Source organism: Corvus brachyrhynchos, unplaced genomic scaffold (assembly GCF_000691975.1).
Source record: "Corvus brachyrhynchos isolate BGI_N302 unplaced genomic scaffold, ASM69197v1 scaffold11, whole genome shotgun sequence".
NCBI classification, from domain to species: Eukaryota; Metazoa; Chordata; class Aves; order Passeriformes; family Corvidae; genus Corvus; species Corvus brachyrhynchos.
In genome coordinates this window covers 2,581,989-2,587,728 of record NW_008236965.1, presented here as the reverse complement: position 1 = coordinate 2,587,728, position 5,740 = coordinate 2,581,989, and the positions used below count along the sequence as shown (strand labels likewise).

General features: G+C 48.4%; 1 long non-coding RNA gene across 2 annotated transcripts in view; it reads left to right on the top strand.

Annotated features, from left to right (window-relative positions):
• The first annotated feature begins 6 nt into the window (after positions 1 to 6).
• The window catches only part of LOC108445245, a 17,082-nt gene continuing 11,348 nt past the window's right edge, over positions 7 to 5,740 (top strand). The window contains exons 1-2 of one of the 2 annotated variants that reach the window (XR_001860020.1): positions 7 to 426; positions 504 to 600. This is a non-coding gene — a long non-coding RNA (uncharacterized LOC108445245). Of the gene's footprint in view, positions 427 to 503; positions 5,012 to 5,740 lie in introns of those variants that run through there. The other variant, XR_001860019.1, reaches the window with a different exon arrangement.

Sequence of the window (5,740 nt, the reverse complement as noted above, 5' to 3'; positions counted from 1 at the left end):
GCAATTTAAAGGAAGGCCTCAGCTCCTGTCTGAAACCAAGCAGCAAAGCAGCACCGTGCCTGCTGCTCATGTTTAATCTCACTGCAAACTCAAAGCAGGCTCTAACTTCACCATCCAGGAGAGATTCCCTCCCAGGACTCTTTTTTTCTCCCCCCAAGGCTTGGCTAAGTTTTGTTTGCTGTCCGGCTGGTTTTTGGTAAATACAACCTTGATGGAGGGCTTCAGAACCCATCAGGAGCTCAGACTTGTCCCCACAAGGAACTTGTGGAGGAGAGGGTGTACGGTTGAAGACAGTGGATGTGGGCTCTGGGGCGGGAGCACAGCCCAACACCAGCGCAGCACTGGGAGATGCACCTCTCCCGACCTGAGCTCTGACTTTTTCTGCAATCAGAAACACTCTGTGTTTGATAACAGAATAAAGCACAGGTACACACCTCAGCTGAAAATAGTGAGTGAGGAGGAGGAAATTCCATCTTCAAACCAGTTTTGGTTTCATTTCACAGATTTACTCCAGCCCAAAGCAAGAGACAAAAAGCCCCAAGGGATAATTAGCTTGAGAGGATGGAAAACAAACACCCTGTTCAGAAAACCGGCTCTCAGGTAAATAGTTTTGTTTATTTGTGTTTTGAACTTTGCATATTTTGATTGTTGATATAGCAGGTGTCAGATGGTCACATCCACTCAAAGGGAAAAGGAACCTCCGTTTTTTGAACTGTTTCCCTTCTCCACTGAAACAGACTAAAAATAATGTGCTTTGGTAAGATGAAACCAGGTGCCCATCCGCTCCTGAAAGTTTGCTGTCCAGTATGATGAGGTGGTTTTACATCTTCCAAATCACCTCCCAGGAACCCACTGTGAAGGGATGGGACATGAATCCCTGAAATTCCTACTAGAAACCTTTCTCCACACAGGGAAAAAACATGAGAGACACGGTAGTTTTCCACATGAAAGCCCATCAGTGTTTCCAAGTAACTGGATATTGCAGTGTTATTTTTGAAACACACTGATAAAACTGCAGGGTGAGATTTTGCAAAGCTGGTTACTATAATTGGACGCCCAGATACCACTGTAAAGGTACCTTTGAACAGTCTTTATTGCTCTCACAATGAGCAAACTCCAGTCTGGGCTCCCTGTGATCTCCCTGAACTTCCAGATTTGGCCCACTTGAGTCACTGACACACAAACACCACCACACACCTTGTGCAGGAGGAAACAAGACTTGTAGTTTTGGTTTGTTGTCTTGTGCCTTTTGCAATCAGTTTACATGATAGGATTTGGGTTTCTGCCCCAGCCAGCTTCCTGCCACAGCCTAGGACAAATGTACAAGAACATTTTCAACCACTGCCTCAAATGTTTTTTAGCTACATTTGCAGGTACATGGGAGTTAACACAGAGGGATGGATCAAACTCTGCATTCACCACTCCTGGAGGTCATAACCTCTGTACAGAGGTGTAGCTTTGCCACTGGGGCAGAAAATGTAAGTTAAAAAGGAGGCAGGAGAAGAGATCTGCAGCACTGAAGGAGGCCAGGTGCAGGGGCTGACCGCAGCCTGCCACAGGAAGCCACACACCCAACAGAGGAAGCAGCATCAAAGGAAACAGTTTAGACTTTATCCTTTCCAGATAATGTAATCAGAACAAACTAGAAGACTTATTTCACAAAATCAGAAGTCTGAGAGGTACATTCTTGGGATACATTAATAATATCTGGATTATTTTTACCTCCCATTGATGTAATTAGCCACAACTCAGTGGATTAGCAAGTACTGGATTTGGTGGTGTGGGAGCAGGAATTATTTGTTGCTGAAGAGCAACAGGCAGAACTGGCAGATGGAGGCAGCAACAAGTGCTAGGATCAAAGAAATAACACCTTATTAATCCAGTTTTAAACAAAACGAAACTAGCTGAAAATTTGAGGGATAGTGGCTGTTCTTTAGCCAGGCAAGAAAGCACACCCATTTTATGTAACTACATTTTTCTGAAAGCTGTAAAGCTGCCAGACTGTAAAACAGGGTGATAAACCAAAGTCCGCTGCATTACAAAGTACAGCTAGTCCAAATGACAGTGAAGTCAGGACAAGGCTGAAGAATCCCAAAGGAAAACAAAAATAAATTACATAAGCAAGTACTCAGGATTTATAGACATGAGTTGACTACCTCCTCAGCACAAAGTAATAAAATTATTCTGTATTTGCATGCTGGGTTTGCCATCACCACAATTTAAAATTTGATTACAGAAGTCCTGCAGGCACTCAGAACCACAGAGCTCCTTTACCTGCCATTTGGGCTTGGTGTCAGCAAGCTATTATTTTCTGCTGTTAAAAGCCAAAGCACTTCTCACCCCCGCAGCTCAACATAGTCAGACATCCCTGCTTCACTCCCAGGCAGGGCCAGGTTTGCCTCTAGGCACCCATAGCCGTGTGCCTCTCCAGCACAGTTTGGGCAGCTGGGGCTTCCCTTACACGGGCTTACATCTGGTTTCTCAGCTGGGGTACTTTCTGCAATAAGCACATGACTGCAAAAGTGAAACTTCCTTTTAACACAGATCTAAAAGCAAGTAGAGGTGTAGAGGAGGATGTGACATTATCTCCTGTTTGTTCTTAAAGAAGCTGTTGAGGCTTTTGGATCCAAGAAGTGATGGTCCTTTCACTTAACTTATAAAGCATCAGGTGCTCCTGTTAACAGAAGTATAGAATGTAACCCAAATGTAAATGCACCTCAGGCACATGCAGCTTGCAATAAAAGGTTTAGAAGCACCAGTATGCTGTGGGCTGTGCTGGGCCAGCCCTCACCCCTTGCCAGAGCACAGCCACAGCCCCTCAGCTGGCTGGGCTGCCCTGCATGTGCAAAGCTGCAGCACCATGGGGACAGTGGCACTTGCAGCTGGTCCTTCTCTTTCATGATCTTTTCTAAGTTCAGCCACGGAGGCCTTAGTTTGCACAGCTCCAAACAGCATCAAGCTCATCACAGGTGCTGCAGGATGTTTCGGAGGAGTTTCTGTGGGAGCTGGCACAGGACAGAGGGGCATGGAGGTGTCCATGAGCAACTGGAAGTTCCCAACCCCGTGGTGCACAAGCACTTGCTGTCCACTGAAGGTCGCACCGAGTACTCCGTGGGAGAGACAGATGCCTGGGGAAATGACCACAGACAACTCCAAGTGTCAAATCCTCGTAGTATTGTTTCTGGTGATACTGCAGCCAGCAAAACCTGCCTGGCTGCAGCGTGGGGGACACCTGCAGGCTCAGCACCTGCCAACACACACACGGAGACACACTGTGCCAGCCAATGCCAAGACTGTGTCCTTTTCCAGGGAGGCTGAGCCCCAGCAGCCTCATGACATGGCAAACAGTGTTTGAGAAAAGCCTGGTTTGTCCGAGGCAGCTTCTCTGCAGCGGGGCTGAGCTGTGGCAGCTGGGATTTAGTGCCTGCTGGGACACCACAGCCAGAGTCACAGCTGTGGGCTCGGTGTGGCCCATGGTGGGAGCGTGATGGAGGAGAAACCTGCTGAGGTAAACACAGGCAGACGTGGGGAGCAAGCGTGGATTTGTCCCTCCCCAGGCTTTTGGGCATGCCAAGGGCAGGGGAGGGCTGGCAGTGGGTCTGCTCAGCTGCTGGGCCCACTCAGCAACTACTCGGCATCACAGGGAAAGGAAGCTCAAACTTCTCCTTCAGACAGGGAAGTGCCTTGTCTGAAGAGGCTTCGGACTGGAACGTGACAGGCCCAGGGTGTGTTACGGCGCCGTGGATAGCAGCATGCTTGGCTGCCTGTCTCACAGGCAGTGGCCTGGCACATGGGGTAAAACACACTCTGAGTTTTATAAGTGAAGAAATACAGTGCCCTGTGGAGAAGCAGCAAGCATTCCCAAAAACAGCTTTCTGCAACGCAGCTGGCTTGAAACATCAATATTTTTTCCAGAGAGTCTCTTTTACCGAAACACTGCAAACTCAGCCACTACCCCAGGCCAGGCAAGTACAGCCAGGATGATGTCCAGGGCTGACTTCAAATCAGCCCTCCCTGTGACACCTGAGAACAACCTCCATAGACATCCAGCAGTGCTGCCATCATTAACTAAATCCTCTTTTTTTCAGAGTAGTTTATTTAATCACATAGTCTCAGAGTTATGTGTGACTCACATCACGTGTGAGTGAGCGCACATGAGTTCCTCTTCTTCTGCCCCGTTAAAGCCATAGTTAAAAGACTTTTCCCACAGAGATATAGTGGAGTTTTACTTAATTCACAGCAAATACAGTCAGTACCTGAGTGATAATGTGCATAAATAGTACATGATTTGCATCCAATCAGGTTTTTTTTGTGTAGTTTCCATTAAAGGTGTAGCAGTGAACTTCTAATGCTCGTGTCCAGCTGTGGGATGAGTGGGATAGAAGTGGGCTGGGTGGAAAGCTGGCTGAAGGGCAGGGCTCAGAGGGTTGTAGTGAATGGGACTACATCTGGCTGGTCACCAGTGGTGCTCCTCAGGGCTCAGTTCTAGGGCCAGTTCTGTTCAGTGTTTGGAGAAAAGGAGGCTGGGGGCAATCTCATTGCTCTGTACAGCTTCCTGGGGAGGGGAAGTGGAGAGGGAGGTTAAGATCTCTTCTCCCTGGGATCCAGTGGTGGGATGTGTGGGAATGGTTCAAAGCTGCATCATCAGGGGAGGTTTGGACTGGACATTAGGAACCTCTTTACCAGGAGGGTGGTCAAACACCGGAACAGACTTCCTGGAGAGGTGGTTGATGGCCCAAGCCTGTGTTTAAGAGGCATTTGGAGAATGCCCTTAACAATCTGCTTTGACTTTTGGTTACCCTGAAGTGGTCAGGCTGTTGGACTAGATCTTCTTTGTAGGTCCTTTCCAACTGAAATATTTCTGTTCTGTTCTGTATCACAAGGAAGACTACAGAAAGTGTGTTGAAGACACTAAACATTGCATTTTTGTAAACAATTTAAGTGTTTTTTTCTTGGGACAACTGTATGACTAGAGAATTAAATAAGAAACAGTTACAATCACCAATTAGAAGTCTGTACTACACCCTCTGTTTTGGAAATTGCTGCCCATTGCAGCCAAGTGCCATGTTTTGTGTCCTTTGACCAGCCAAAAAAGACATGCTCCACCTGGAACCCCAATGTGTCCCTGACTCTGTCCCAGCAGGGTGAGGATCTGGTCCCCACAGCAAGGACTGCCAGCCCCAGCTGGTACCTGCTGGCTGCCTCCCTGCAGGTGTTCTAGGGGGGTTTGGCACAGGAGGAGAGCCCACATCCCACAGAATCCTGTGGTGGGGCTGACTAATGGCTGAGCCACGTCTCCAGTGCGATCATGTTGCTTACAGTAAGCCCATCTCCTCTCTTTTCCTGGAGGGCAGTGGCTGGGTGCCATTTGGACTTTTTCCCATGCCTTTTGTGAAAAAGGCAGGAGGTCTTATGGAGCTCTGGGCTGCCCATGTCACCTGATGTGTGGGTGTGGGGGCTCAGCATCATCTCAGGACCACCCTCCTTGGGCCATCCCCTCATGAGAGGGCTTGGTGCAGCCTGACCCTGTGAGCTCACACCAGCACTGCTGGCAGCACCCACTTCCTGCACTGAGCCCTGAAAATTCCGGTCGGGCACCCAACACCTGCCAGTTTCTTTTTAGTCAGAGGCTCTGTGACACCGGGTTTTATCTGTCCTTCCCTGCCCTATGACAATCCCTCATCCCACTGACTCATCTGAAGGTAAATAGTGCCCAGGTAACCTGGCACTCAGCAGGCAA